This window comes from Pelobates fuscus, chromosome 1 (genome assembly GCF_036172605.1).
Source record: "Pelobates fuscus isolate aPelFus1 chromosome 1, aPelFus1.pri, whole genome shotgun sequence".
Taxonomy (NCBI): domain Eukaryota; kingdom Metazoa; phylum Chordata; class Amphibia; order Anura; family Pelobatidae; genus Pelobates; species Pelobates fuscus.
In genome coordinates this window covers 367,788,581-367,804,399 of record NC_086317.1, presented here as the reverse complement: position 1 = coordinate 367,804,399, position 15,819 = coordinate 367,788,581, and positions in this window count along the sequence as shown.

The following is a 15,819-nucleotide window of genomic DNA, read 5'->3' as shown; positions in this document are numbered from 1 at the left end:
GTTCAGTGTTACAATTCTAAGACATGTTTTAAAATCAAAGTATTTAAATTGTGTCAGTTGTGTAACATGAAACTACTTTCAAACTATAATGCAATTTCCACACTCCCACTCAGGGAAACATATTCCTGTTCTGCATCATATTATAGATGTTTAACATAACATTATACACATGATCATATGCCCTTGTGTTTATTTTATGTATTCAAGAAAGATTTGACTTTCTGCAACAATAAGCAAAAGCATATAATTCCACAGTTTAGTAATAATGATGATATGCAAAACTGAGGAGAAACATGCTTAATTAGAATGTTGTCTACACTTTAACCAGACTATAGAATAATAATAATAATAATAATAAATATAAGAATTGAGTTTTAAAGATTTTTAAATGAGAGACTAATGGAACAGGGAAGGAAGTTCTACAGGAACAGTGCCACGCTAGGGAAGTGCTAAAGGTGAGCATCAGATGTGAGAGCATGAGCAGAGGAATAGTGGGTCGGGATCCACCATAGAGGCTATACCATGAGAATATACAGTGGAAGGCCTGGAGGAGTAAAGGTATCCATCCATGGATTGCAAATCTTGAAAAAACATCAGTGATTTCATTGATGGCTGCTGTCAGTTTTTCCCATTTTGAGTATATATCAGATGCTGGCTTCCACCTTTTAAATATATATTTATAGAAACCCATAACATTTTTGTTGTTATTGTTTTAATTTAGTTTAATACATGATCTTTTTCCTATATTCAAATTATTTTAAAAGTTTCTATTTCAATAATATATTGCCTTCCTATCTCATTCATCTTTTTATTTTTTCTGTTTTCACATAATCTTTTTTTTTTTTTTAGGTAAATCTGTTTCTTTGAATCTCATGTTAACATTAAGCTTTTTTTACTTTTTCTTTTTAACTCTAGTTCATGGGAAACTTGGACAGGAAAAGGGTTGTCTGACAAGTCATCATATTACAAGTAAGCAATTTCTTTTGTTTCGGTAACAAATACAAATTTAAGATAGGTCAATGAGTTTGCAGATTATAACACTTCATAATAAGAAATTCATAAATCAGATTTAAAATTAACATTCATGTTACCATCACCATACCCTGCATTTGTGTTCTATTTCCCCTCGGATTACAGTAGTCAAGGCGAGAAAGGACAGTGAAATGGACCAGCACCTTAGTCTCATCTGGCGTTAAGTAGGGTCGGATGCGCGCATTGTTTTTGAGATGGAAGCACCAGGATTTGGTGATAGACTGAACATGAGGTGTGAAAGAGAGGTTGAAGTCAAAGAAAGCACCTAGGCAGAGAGCCTGCGTGGTGGAGCTGATGGTAGCAACAAAGACTTGGAGGGAGACAGTCACAGGAGTAGCAACAATTGAGAGAGGAAAGTCTAGAATCTCAGTTTTAGTCAAGTTGATTTTAAGGAAGTGGGCAGCCATCCAGATAGAAATAGCAGCAGAAAGAGAGGCAGTCAGAGACACTAGTCGAGAGGGATGGGGAGAGATCAGGAGAGAACAGATAGATTTGCGTGTCATCCGCATAGAATATTGGAAGCCAAAGGAGCTAATGAGTTTACCAAGGGAGGCAGTACAGATGGAGAACAGTAGGGGACCAAGGACTGAACCTTGGGGAACACCAACAGAGAAAAGTTGGGGAGAAGAAGTAGAGCCAGAGAAAGAAACACTGAAAGAGCACTGGGAGAGGAAGGAGGAGCACCAGGAGAGAGCAATATCTTGTAGAACGATATTGCGGAGGATGAGAAGAAGCTGTTGATGATCAACAGTGTCAAAAGCTGCAAAAAGGTCAAGGAGAATTAGGATAGAGTGGTGACCACGAGATTTTGCAGCAAGTAGATCATTGGATACTTTGTTCAGTTCCGTTTCTACAGAGTGCTTAGCGCGGAAACCAGACTGAAGCAGGTCTAGCAGAGAATTGGACTTGAAGAAGTCTGTCAATCTCGCATACACAATGATGGAAATATGCCAGAGGAGAGAGAGAGATTGATAATTTTAGTGAGAGGTAGAGAAAGAGAAGAAGACAGAGTACAGATGAGATGAGAGGGAATTGGATCTAGGGAGCAGGTGGTGGAGCGGGAGGACTGGAGCAGAGCAGAAACCTCTTCCACTGTAGCGGGTGCGAATGAACACAGAACAGCAGAGGGAGTGAAGTTAGGGGAAGTATTGTAAGGGGAAGAAGAAAGATGAGAGATCTCTTCCCTGATTGTATAGATCTTGTCAGTGAAGTGAGTTGCAAAGTCCGAGGTAGTCAAGTTAGTAGATGGAGGAGGAACAATAGAGTGAAGAAGAGAGTTAAATGTGTGAAATAGTTGTTTGGGTTCGCGGGCAAGTGTGGTTATGAGGGTGCTTGCTTAACAGAAGTATTTAGCATTTTCTAAAAGAAAATACCCATCTCACATGAACATCCAAAATATCCAGTCATGACAATATGTATCATTGGAACGATAACACTATCCCAGTTATATTCAACATACACTGATGGTAATTTATTGACATTTGTTTATCGAACTGTCATTTAATGTGTTTAAATGAAGGAATTCTGAGACAGCTGAGCACTCTGTGTGTCACTTACAAATGGAACAAAAGGCCTGGTTTCTAGACTTTTGTCAAGTATTTTGCATTCTGCATAATAAAATATGAAATGTAAGCTATTGCTGTGTTATCTAATACATATATTATGCAGTATATGGACCGACTTACATGAGAGATATATTTTATAGGACATATTCTATAGTGACTCTATCTCGAGCATTAGATGCATGTAAATGTGTAACAACGTTTCTGTCTCAATTTCTTTTTTTTGCTTTTTTTTTTTGTGTAATATATTTTATTGGGTTTTCCAATCCATATACAATTTACACATTTTCAGAACACAAGTGAAACAGTTTGAAACAATTATCACAGGATAATATTCACAGGATAATATTAGCTTGGTACAAAGTGCGTTCACATAATTACAGGTGAAAATTACTAACATAAGAGGGTATATCGCATTCCCTGTGGTAGCTGATGTTTACAGGGTGCTATGCAGGTGATTGAACAGAAGGTCAATTATTAGAGACACATTTTCCTGTTATTACATCTTCCTCTTACAACCTTGTGCGAACGTTATGTCAATCTCTTTTAGTGTTCCTTAATCTAGTGTGAAAATGAACTAGTGAACAACAATGAGGGGGGGAGGGGGGGGAAGGGTTCCCCAGGGGTGTCAGGGGGGTGTAGGTCAGTTCCCTATCAGGGATACACGTTTTATTGGAACCACCTAGTAATTTACTCCTTTTGATGCTTGTCTCCAGGCATCCCATTTCTTCCACGCTGCCTGCCAGAACTTATTCCCTTTCTTCAGCTGCCTTGCGGCTATTTCATAGGATTTGGTGATTTCCACCATGTCTAAGCACTTACTAACATCTGGAGTATTTGCATTTAGCCACATTTTACTTATGGATGTGAGAGCTGCGATAATTATATGGTAGATGAGATATAGGTCTGCTTTTTGTAGGTCTTGAGGTAACGCTAATAACAGGAAGGTTTCTGGGGAGAGTTGTATGTCATTACTTATAGATTTCTTAATGGTATGTGAGATGCCATTCCAGAAGGGTTGTAACTTTGGACATGTCCACCATATGTGGAGCATCGTACCAGGCTCTCTAAGACACCTCCAGCAATTTCCCGACTTCCGTTTATCATATTTGTGTAGTTTTTTTGGTACCGTATACCAGCGATATAGCACCTTCCTACTTGTCTCTACATGTGACGTGTTTAGTGTGAGATGCTTGTGAGCCTGCAGAATTGTTGACCAGGCTTCGTTGGACATGTCCGTGTGTAGTTCTTGTTCCCAAGCTCGCACAAAGGGTAAAGTTTTAGGTAGTGTTTGGGTTCTAGATAGTTTATATAAGAAAGATAGTAGCTTTTGCGGTTGCTGGTTGGTTACACATATTTTCTCTAGTGGTGACAGAGGGGTTCCCTGTTTGTGTGTATTGTCTGCAATGGCATGTTTCCGCACCCACGAGTGCAGTTGTAAATAGGTAAAGTAGGCTCTTTGGGGCAGACCAAATGTTTTAGAGAGTGAGTCATAGGTTAGTAGACGGCCTTCTGGCATAATCTGGGATAGGCATTTGATCCCGTGGTCATACCACAGGCCATTATCGAATCCCGGGATAAGTACATGGAGTGCTTGTGTTTGCAATGCTGGGGATATATAAGACACCGGGTAATGTTTTGTTACATATTTATCCCATGCCACGAGAGTAGCCGTGGTTGTAGGGCAAGCGTTAATGTATTTTGGCCTTTGATGTTTGGGGATCCAGGCCAGGGTGGGCAACGTCAGTCCACCGGTGTTTACCCTTTCAATCTGGTGCCATGGTGGCATCGTGGTGTGGTGGAACGTCCCTATGAGGGTACTTATGAGGGCCGCTGTGTAGTAACTCATGATTTTTGGTACTCCCATCCCCCCTTCTTTAAAGGGTTTATACATGGTGGTCACTGCCACTCTAGATCGTTTACCTCACCATATAAAGCTATTAAGCAAGCGTTGAGTTCCAGTGAGAAAATCCTTTGGCAGGCAAATTTGGAGCGTCCTGAACAGGTATTGTAACTTGGGTAGTATCATCATTTTTACTGCCGCTATCCTGCCTGTCCAGGAAACATATTTACCCTTCCAACCGTGTAGCTGTTGTTTAATATTACGGAGTAGCGGAAGATAGTTTGCTTTATACAGCTTCTTAGTTGTTGGTGTCAGGTGAATTCCTAGGAATGTCAAGTGATCCCGTCTCCAGTCATATGTGTATTTATTTTGTAGGTTAGTGAGTTGGTCCGCCGTGAGGTAAAGGCCCATGGCTTGCGTCTTACTAACATTAAGCTTATAATAGGAGCATGGGGGGGTGGCTGCACTCACCTGAACATGCTTAAATGGGGTGCTGCTGGGGGCCATATTATACAATAAACAATACACAAGATCCAGCGCACTCTCCTATCTACTAAACAGCAACTTCAATGTTGACAGATTTTATTAGTTTGTAAAAGTTTTTTTTAAAAACACCTAGTCTAGGCAAAAAAAATGGGGATTTAGTTACATTATATGATCATACATTGCATAAGCCTGCCACAACGTCAATGTACCCCATCTTTGGCAGGTCCTACTCTCACAGTCTAATGTCTGCTCTTATGAGATTAACCCACTTACTTGGGGAACAAATTCCATCTGAGGCTCTCTGCAGTACAAGACTAAATAGGGACCTGAGATGAGGCACCTGTGACAGGGAGGGGTGCAAAACCAAGGAGTTGGCTAGACTCCCAAATATATACATATGGAACATGGGGGGGGGGGGGTGGCTGCACTCACCTGAACATGCTTAAATGGGGTGCTGCTGGGGGCCATATTATACAATAAACAATACACAAGATCCAGCGCACTCTCCTATCTATTAAACAGCAACTTCAATGTTGACAGATTTATTAGTTTTTAAAAGGTTTTGTTTAAAAACACCTTATCTAGGCAAAAAATAATGGGGATTTAGTTACATTATATGATCATACATTGCATAAGCCTGCCACAACGTCAATGTACCCCATCTTTGGCAGGTCCTACTCTCACAGTCTAATGTCTGCTCTTATGAGATTAACCCACTTACTTGGGGAACAAATTCCATCTGAGGCTCTCTGCAGTACAAGACTAAATAGGGACCTGAGATGAGGCACCTGTGACAGGGAGGGGTGCAAAACCAAGGAGTTGGCTAGACTCCCAAATATATATGTAACGGATCACCTGGCACCCCGACTTGGTACCTCCGTTAATGGATGCTCCTAGTGCTTCCTGAGGACTCCAAGCACTCTGGCAGACACCATAATCACCGAATCCGAGAAACCTTTAAATTCTCCCAAGCGTATGAATGCTGTAGACCATTGAATAGGAACCATACGAATAGACTTGTACTCCTAGCAGTCAACTGGAACAGCATACAATAAATCCTTCCCCCAATAATGAGACGACACATCACTTTGAGGGTAAAACAGGAACTCAAGACTGGGACACCCAGTCTGGCTTTTATTACCAACAAGTACATACAGGACACTCCCAGGGGGAGGATGAAATTAACCAATCACATGGATGTACCTCCCACACATTTCCTCCCCTTAGATTAACACTTAACACAATTATACTGTACACCTTTTTCCCCAATTCCTGGATGTACCCCAAATACATATGCTACACCTCCAAAACAGGTATCCCCTGATAGCCCTTATTCAGGGGGACAACATATGCAAGAATCAGCCCATTCGGATAAATGGTTCAGGAGTTATGGGACTTTAAAGTATTGACCGACCGCATGGGTAAAGTATCCGAAAACAGTTCCATGCATTTTGGCCCTGCGGTCGGTCACAAACAAGGGAATGAAAACAGGCGAATTGCCTGTGTTATAGAGCCTGGAGAGGGTTTGAATGAATTCCCTTGTTTATGGGGTTCTTTCTACCGAACGGCTGGTCATTCGGTAGTTTCCATACGAATTTCTGGAAGTATGGAGGTCTCAGCGGTGTTTGCCTAGTCGAGTGTCCGATTTCAGTTCCAGACACTCGACGGCAAAACACCGCTGTTCGGTAGTTTAAGATGGCCGCCGCCACGTGTTTGTTTCCCGAATGGCGGCCACCCAGAGGACACAGAACACATTACATGATTGCCAATTACCCGTTTGCAACATTGTTGCAAACGGTAATTGGAGGCACACTTAGTCCTGGGTGGTCTGGTTGTTTGGTAGTTTCCTCAATACAATGAATGGAGTGATTCTACCGAACAATCAGATGAAGGCTGCATATATACATAACCCAGGTTAACTGCATACATAAATACATATACAATATACAGGCAGTATAATAGAATATGCTTCACAGTCTTAAAGGGACAGTAGTCCCAAAATGTCCACCGCTGATTTTAAAGGGCCAGTAGCAGCAATATAAATTATACATGCCCAAATATAGTCTTTAAAGTGTAATATGTCCAGGGGCCATAGTCAGCGGGCAGGAGGCTAGCAGCCAGGCTTCTCCAGCCCACAGTGGCGAAGTTGGTTTCGCCACAATTCTCCCCTTTACCAATTAGACTAACAGGGTATCTGACCTCCTGCCGGTCAGTGCCCTGGTTAGTCCAGCAACCCACCCACAGAACAGAAGTAGTAGAGCAGCCCACCCATAATAAACAGTTACCACATCTGGGTGAGAGAGAATTTTGTCCAAGTTCAGGTGCCTCCCCACGGCTGGGTGAGAGACTGATAGGCTGCCTTGGTGGGTTGCTGAGGGGACAGAGACCAGCGGTACTCTGTCCTGTTGCCAGCACTACCACGGGAGTAGTCTGGTGGGAGCCTGGCTGCTGGAGACCGACTGTCTCCCCTTTAGATATATCGCTCTGTGGCTGGGGGACAGGACCGACCGTCCCTACCCCTGGGGCTGTAAGTGCAGAGACTACGGTCCCATCTGCACAGATGTGGGGCTTAACATCTCCCCTTGGTGGGTTAGGTTGCCGCTGGAGAGAGGGTGTAACAAGCTCCTCTCTCTGGACGGTAAACTGCCGCTGGGGAGGGGGGTTAGCAGGCTCCTCTCCCTGCTGGTGGAAAGGGGGACCAGCTGTCTCCCCTTTCATTCTCTTGTCCGGCTGCTGGGGTGCGAGACTGACTGTCTCTGCTCCCTGCAGGACACACTGCCGCTGGGGAGGATGGACGACACCATCAGCTCCCTGGGGCACACACTGCCGCTGGGGAGGGAGGACGCTGCTCTCCTCTCCCTTCGCTTCACACTGCCTTCTTGGCATCTCACTTTGCTGCTGGGGGGCAGGAACAACAACCTCTGCCCCCTGTAACTCAGCCTGCCGCTGGGGAGGAAGGACTGCACCTTCGGCTCCCTTGGGCACACACGGCTGCTGGGGAGGATGGACGACACCATCAGCTCCCTGGGGCACACATTGCCGCTGGGGAGGGAGGACGCTGCTCTCCTCTCCCTTCACTTCACACTGCCTTCTTGGCATATCACTTTGCTGCTGGGGGGTAGGACCAACTACCTCTGCCCCCTGTAACTCAGCCTTCCGCTGGGGAGGGAGGACGCTGCTCTCCTCTCCCTGCACTTCACACTGCCTTCCCGGCATATCACTCTGCTGCTGGGGGGTAGGACCAACTACCTCTGCCCCCTGTAACTCAGCCTGCCGCTGGGGAATGGAGACTGGGCTCCCAATTCCCAACAAATCACACTGCCGCTGGGGAGGGAGGACGGCTCCTTCAGCTCCCTGTAACTTGGGCGCAGAGACCACGGTCCCATCTGCGCTGGTGTGGGGCTTACTGTCTCCCCTTGGTGTGCTAAGCTGCCGCTGGGGAGAGGGAATAACAAACTCCTCTCCCTTACACACCTTCAGCCGCTGGGGAGAGGGGATAACAGGCTCCTCTCCCTGCACCGTAGACTGCCGCTGGGGAGCAAGAACGGCACCTTCAGCTCCCTGTAACGCACACTGCCGCTGGGGATCTGGGCCGACTGCCCAGCATCCCTGTAGGGCCGGTAGAGAGACCGCAGTCCCATCTCCACCTGCCATCTGTGGGTCTTCCCAGGACCAATCCGTGAGGCCCCGCAACATTTGTGAGTAAGGGCCCGGTGGAGAGACCTTGGTCCCATCTCTACCTGCCTGTTGTGGTTCCTCACAGGACCAGTCTATGAGGACCCCCACTTCGGGTTCCTCCCGCCGCCTCAGGGAAAGACGGCTAACCTCCTCGGATGCAGCCTCTACTCGGCTGCTGTACCGCTCCTGCTGCTGAGCATACTTCCTCTCTTTTGCCAACCGGAATTCTCGGTCCAGCCTTGTGTTTCGCTCAGCCATGACCTGGTTCCAGATCACCCGGCGTGTCTCCATGGGTATATCATCCCCATACTCGGCCACTCGCTGCCTCACCTCGGCCAGCCAATCCTCTCCAGAGCCAGAACCTTCCATACTTGTCTGCTCCCAGGGGCGCTGCACGACTGCTAGCGTTGCCCTCAATTTGTAAATCCAAACAGTGTCTCTGAGCTGCTATACCTCGCACTAGGACGCCATCCCACCGCTGCCACCAATGTAACGGATCACCTGGCACCCCGACTTGGTACCTCCGTTAATGGATGCTCCTAGTGCTTCCTGAGGACTCCAAGCACTCTGGCAGACACCATAATCACCGAATCCGAGAAACCTTTAAATTCTCCCAAGCGTATGAATGCTGTAGACCATTGAATAGAAACCATACGAATAGACTTGTACTCCTAGCAGTCAACTGGAACAGCATACAATAAATCCTTCCCCCAATAATGAGACGACACATCACTTTGAGGGTAAAACAGGAACTCAAGACTGGGACACCCAGTCTGGCTTTTATTACCAACAAGTACATACAGGACACTCCCAGGGGGAGGATGAAATTAACCAATCACATGGATGTACCTCCCACACATTTCCTCCCCTTAGATTAACACTTAACACAATTATACTGTACACCTTTTTCCCCAATTCCTGGATGTACCCCAAATACATATGCTACACCTCCAAAACAGGTATCCCCTGATAGCCCTTATTCAGGGGGACAACATATGCAAGAATCAGCCCATTCGGATAAATGGTTCAGGAGTTATGGGACTTTAAAGTATTGACCGACCGCATGGGTAAAGTATCCGAAAACAGTTCCATGCATTTTGGCCCTGCGGTCGGTCACAAACAAGGGAATGAAAACAGGCGAATTGCCTGTGTTATAGAGCCTGGAGAGGGTTTGAATGAATTCCCTTGTTTATGGGGTTCTTTCTACCGAACGGCTGGTCATTCGGTAGTTTCCATACGAATTTCTGGAAGTATGGAGGTCTCAGCGGTGTTTGCCTAGTCGAGTGTCCGATTTCAGTTCCAGACACTCGACGGCAAAACACCGCTGTTCGGTAGTTTAAGATGGCCGCCGCCACGTGTTTGTTTCCCGAATGGCGGCCACCCAGAGGACACAGAACACATTACATGATTGCCAATTACCCGTTTGCAACATTGTTGCAAACGGTAATTGGAGGCACACTTAGTCCTGGGTGGTCTGGTTGTTTGGTAGTTTCCTCAATACAATGAATGGAGTGATTCTACCGAACAATCAGATGAAGGCTGCATATATACATAACCCAGGTTAACTGCATACATAAATACATATACAATATACAGGCAGTATAATAGAATATGCTTCACAGTCTTAAAGGGACAGTAGTCCCAAAATGTCCACCGCTGATTTTAAAGGGCCAGTAGCAGCAATATAAATTATACATGCCCAAATATAGTCTTTAAAGTGTAATATGTCCAGGGGCCATAGTCAGCGGGCAGGAGGCTAGCAGCCAGGCTTCTCCAGCCCACAGTGGCGAAGTTGGTTTCGCCACAATATACATATGGAACATGGGGGGGGGTGGCTGCACTCACCTGAACATGCTTAAATGGGGTGCTGCTGGGGGCCATATTATACAATAAACAATACACAAGATCCAGCGCACTCTCCTATCTATTAAACAGCAACTTCAATGTTGACAGATTTATTAGTTTTTAAAAGGTTTTGTTTAAAAACACCTTATCTAGGCAAAAAATAATGGGGATTTAGTTACATTATATGATCATACATTGCATAAGCCTGCCACAACGTCAATGTACCCCATCTTTGGCAGGTCCTACTCTCACAGTCTAATGTCTGCTCTTATGAGATTAACCCACTTACTTGGGGAACAAATTCCATCTGAGGCTCTCTGCAGTACAAGACTGAATAGGTTTTTAAAAGGTTTGTATAATATGGCCCCCAGCAGCACCCCATTTAAGCATGTTCAGGTGAGTGCAGCCACCCCCCCCCATGTTCCATATGTATATATTTGGGAGTCTAGCCAACTCCTTGGTTTTGCACCCCTCCCTGTCACAGGTGCCTCATTTCAGGTCCCTATTTAGTCTTGTACTGCAGAGAGCCTCAGATGGAATTTGTTCCCCAAGTAAGTGGGTTAATCTCATAAGAGCAGACATTAGACTGTGAGAGTAGGACCTGCCAAAGATGGGGTACATTGACGTTGTGGCAGGCTTATGCAATGTATGATCATATAATGTAACTAAATCCCCATTATTTTTTGCCTAGATAAGGTGTTTTTAATCAAAACCTTTTAAAAACTAATAAATCTGTCAACATTGAAGTTGCTGTTTAATAGATAGGAGAGTGCACTGGATCTTGTGTATTGTTTATTGTATAATATGGCCCCCAGCAGCACCCCATTTAAGCATGTTCAGGTGAGTGCAGCCACCCCCCCCCCCCATGTTCCATATGTATATATTTGGGAGTCTAGCCAACTCCTTGGTTTTGCACCCCTCCCTGTCACAGGTGCCTCATCTCAGGTCCCTATTTAGTCTTGTACTGCAGAGAGCCTCAGATGGAATTTGTTCCCCAAGTAAGTGGGTTAATCTCATAAGAGCAGACATTAGACTGTGAGAGTAGGACCTGCCAAAGATGGGGTACATTGACGTTGTGGCAGGCTTATGCAATGTATGATCATATAATGTAACTAAATCCCCATTATTTTTTGCCTAGATAAGGTGTTTTTAAACAAAACCTTTTAAAAACTAATAAATCTGTCAACATTGAAGTTGCTGTTTAATAGATAGGAGAGTGCGCTGGATCTTGTGTATTGTTTATTGTATAATATGGCCCCCAGCAGCACCCCATTTAAGCATGTTCAGGTGAGTGCAGCCACCCCCCCCATGTTCCATATGTATATATTTGGGAGTCTAGCCAACTCCTTGGTTTTGCACCCCTCCCTGTCACAGGTGCCTCATCTCAGGTCCCTATTTAGTCTTGTACTGCAGAGAGCCTCAGATGGAATTTGTTCCCCAAGTAAGTGGGTTAATCTCATAAGAGCAGACATTAGACTGTGAGAGTAGGACCTGCCAAAGATGGGGTACATTGACGTTGTGGCAGGCTTATGCAATGTATGATCATATAATGTAACTAAATCCCCATTATTTTTTGCCTAGATAAGGTGTTTTTAAACAAAACCTTTTAAAAACTAATAAATCTGTCAACATTGAAGTTGCTGTTTAATAGATAGGAGAGTGCGCTGGATCTTGTGTATTGTTTATTGTTGTTATAATAGGAGCATTGACCAAATTGTGTCAGTATGTGTTGAAGATGTGGCAGGGAGGCGTCAGGGTGTTATATGGTAAGCATCACGTCGTCGGCAAACAATGTGATTTTGTGCGTTTTCTAGACATGTGCAATTCGTTTCGGTCCGAATGTGTATTCGGACGAATTTCGGGAATTCGGACATTCGGACGCTTCCGAAGTTCCGAAGTGCCAAAGTTCCGAAGTGCCAAAGTTCCGAAGTGCCAAAGTTCCAAAGTGCCAAAGTTCCAAAGTGCCAAAGTTCCAAAGTGCCAAAGTTCCGAAGTGCCAAAGTTCCGAAGTTCGGAAGTTCCGAAGTGCTGATATCCCGAAGGTCCGAAGGTCCAAAGGTCCGACGTTCCGAAGTGCCGACGTTCCGAAGTGCCGACGTTCCGAAGTGCCGACGTTCCGACGTTCCGACGTTCCGAAGTGCCGACGTTCCGAAGTGCCGACGTTCCGAAGTGTCGAAGTGCCGAAGTGTCAAAAGAAAACAAGAGAGAGGGAGGGAAAATTATGTGAATGATGACAGGAATCTTAATCAATAAGGCAGTACAAACAGGGTTGTTCACAATGTGCACAAATAAAATAAAGAATTAAAAATAAATAAATAAATTAACCCCTTAACGCCGTTACGGCGTTCTATGCCGTCGCGGCTTTAAAGGGCTTTAAAGCCGTTGCGGCGGTATAGAACGCCGTAACAGCTGAAGCCCCCAGGATGTAAGCTCGCACACCCCTAAGGCCGGCCCTGACCACACCATCTCAAAGTTAACATTACTAATCTGGCAAATTTCAATTTGAAAATGGAACGTTCTATATTTGACCCTGTAACTTTCCAAAACACCATTAAACCTGTTAATGGGGGGTACTGTTGTACTCGTGAGACATCGCTGATTACAAATATGTGTTCCTTTTTGTTCAGCAAAAACTAACAGTATTATGACATTCACAGCTAAAATGTCAGACGGAAATACAAATTGAAAAAAAAATCTTATCTTTCTCACATTTTTTTAAATTGTATTCATAATAAATTATGTTCCATATATGAATAGTTAATTATAAATTAAAGCCCTGTTTCCCCTGAATAAAATTATATAAAATAAGTGTGGGTGCATTTAATATGAAAGAGGTGAATTACGGTTGAACAGACATGTAGCGCAAACTCCAGTTTTTGTTTACGTTTTGTTTTGATCAGAACGTGCACTATTGACTCCGTCCTGAAGGGGTTAATAAGCTAATTCCTTTTGTGCAATGTGTGTGTGTTTACAAAGTAAAAGAGGGGTAGGTACCAGTAAAAAAAATAAAAATCTATATTTATATATTTATATATGATATACTTAATATATCATATTGTATAAATATATAAATATAGATTTTACTTTACAGCCCTCCATATTTTGATATATTTATTTTATTGCTCTTCCTGATTTTCCATCAATTGGTTACTTTTTTTATGTGCAATGTAATGCTTGCTTGCCCAATCCGGTTTCACTATTCCCTGTCCAATGAAATGAGCAAATGTTTTGTTTGATGTTAGAGGACAGCCAATTAATGGTGATTTTGTCACTGACACTTGGCCAATGAAAACACACAGAGTCATTAAGGTGGAATAGCAATAAATCAGGCTGTCAGGTGTTGTTTTGCATTCATTTGACCAGACGGCAGGCTAGTTGTGATAGCACAAAGAGACTGAGAAAGGTAAACAACATTCCATTTATTTATTTTTTTAAGAGGGTGAGAGAGTTTGTGTATTTGCAAGACAGCCTGATTGCCAGAGTCAGTGTCTCTCTGCTGCACTGTGATTTTACTGAAGTAATTAATTTTGAGTTTTTTAGCTGTTGGCAGGTAGCCTGATTGATTGCTACAGTGATACATTTTGTATTTTTTTATTTTCTTTTTTCTGTGATTTAATTTAAATAAAATAATCATAACAGAAAAGAAATCATAATGGACCGTCAACATCCTCCAAGTCCTCACATTCTCCCCTCAAGCAAAGTTACTGAGGAAACTGGTAGCCGCCATATCGCTGCTGGTAGTACCACTACTAGCTCCTCCACCAGTACAGGTAGTGGTACACTTGCTTCCTCTTCAACTCACCTGAAGCGGAGGCAAATGAAACAGCAGGAGCTGCTAGCGCTTCCAATTCCTGCAACCAGAGCCAGCAGTAGCACTAGAAAGAGTTCTAGCCCAGTTAGCCCACCTATGAAACTGAAGAGGGCAGAGAGGGAAACTGCAGGTCTCAATGTTCAGCCATTTGGCACCAAAAAGCAGCAGCAGATGCCTTCCAGTGGCAGGGTTGAGAGGTCTCCTAGGTCCACAAAGCAGCCACCATCCAAATCTCGTAGAGAGCTGTTTACTCCCCTCACAACCACCAGCATTGCTAGTAGTGACAGTAGTACCTCTACCTCCACTACTGCCTGCTCCACTGCTATGTTTTACAGCAGCTGGGCAGTTTCAACACAGCCTGTTACCGCTGCTCATCCATTTAGGCAGCCTAAGAGGGAGATATTGGAGTTAGAGGAGGAAAAAAATGCTAGTGCTACTCATGCCACCACCACTACTACCCCTGCTACTGCCACCATCTCTCATAGCAGCAGCAGCAGCACAATAATTGATTAAATAATACAAGAAGATATTGTAGTTTCCAGTAGCCAGAGAGAAGAGGGAATTGATCAGTTTGCCCCAATTTCAGCTGCTGGTGACATATCTTTGTTTCTCAGCAGCAGAGATATGGACCAAGGCTCTAGTCTAGGAAATGAGCAACTAGACTATGATGATGAGCCCGAGGATCTCTCTTTTGAAGATAGTCCACCACCACCCACTCAGTCTCCCCTACTGATATCTCCCCCCCCAACTCCAGCAGTGCCAACTGCCTCTCCAGTTGATTGTGAAATTGCACAGTCTTCCACCCCCATAACTAGTAGTGGCACTCGTCGTTCCACAGTGTGGGAACATTTTTCAACAATTGGAGACGGCCGTCTGGCAAAATGTAAACTGTGTGGTAGGGAAGTCGGCCGTGGGAAGGTGTTGGGTCATCTTACTAACTCTGGGATGAACCAACATCTTCGTACACACCACAAGGCCATCTTGCTAAGGCAAGAAAGCAGTGTGGCTCCTCCATCTAGCAGTACTAGGAGAAGTAGTAGTGCCACCACCACTAGCCATGTCAAGAGGAAGGGGGATCATCGAACTTCTGCTGCAAGGCATAGTCCCACCAGTCATCCAATTCATGCTGGGTTTTCGTGGGTTTCACTCTAGGGGGATGTCCAGGCAGCAGTCCAGGAAAATTACTCGGCTCATTGCTGAGCTGATAGTCATAAGAGTTGCCCCTTTTAACATGGTAGAAGGGGAGCCCTTCAAGCATCTTATGGCGGCTGTTTCACCGCAATATGTAATTCCATCGCGAACTTTTAGCAGGAACATAGTGCCCTCACTCTACCGTTCCTGTGTTGCGGTGTTGAAGGAGCATCTGGCAAAGGCTGGTGGCCAGTCAGTGCACTTCACAACTGATTTGTGGAGTGCTCCTAGTGGCCAACATGCTTTCCTGACAGGACATTGGTGGCAGCCCAAGGTATCAGGAGATGTCACCACGTCATGCACAGAGAGCAAGCACTGCTCCTTCCTCCTCCATGCTGAGATGATGGACGAACAACATACCTCAGCAAATA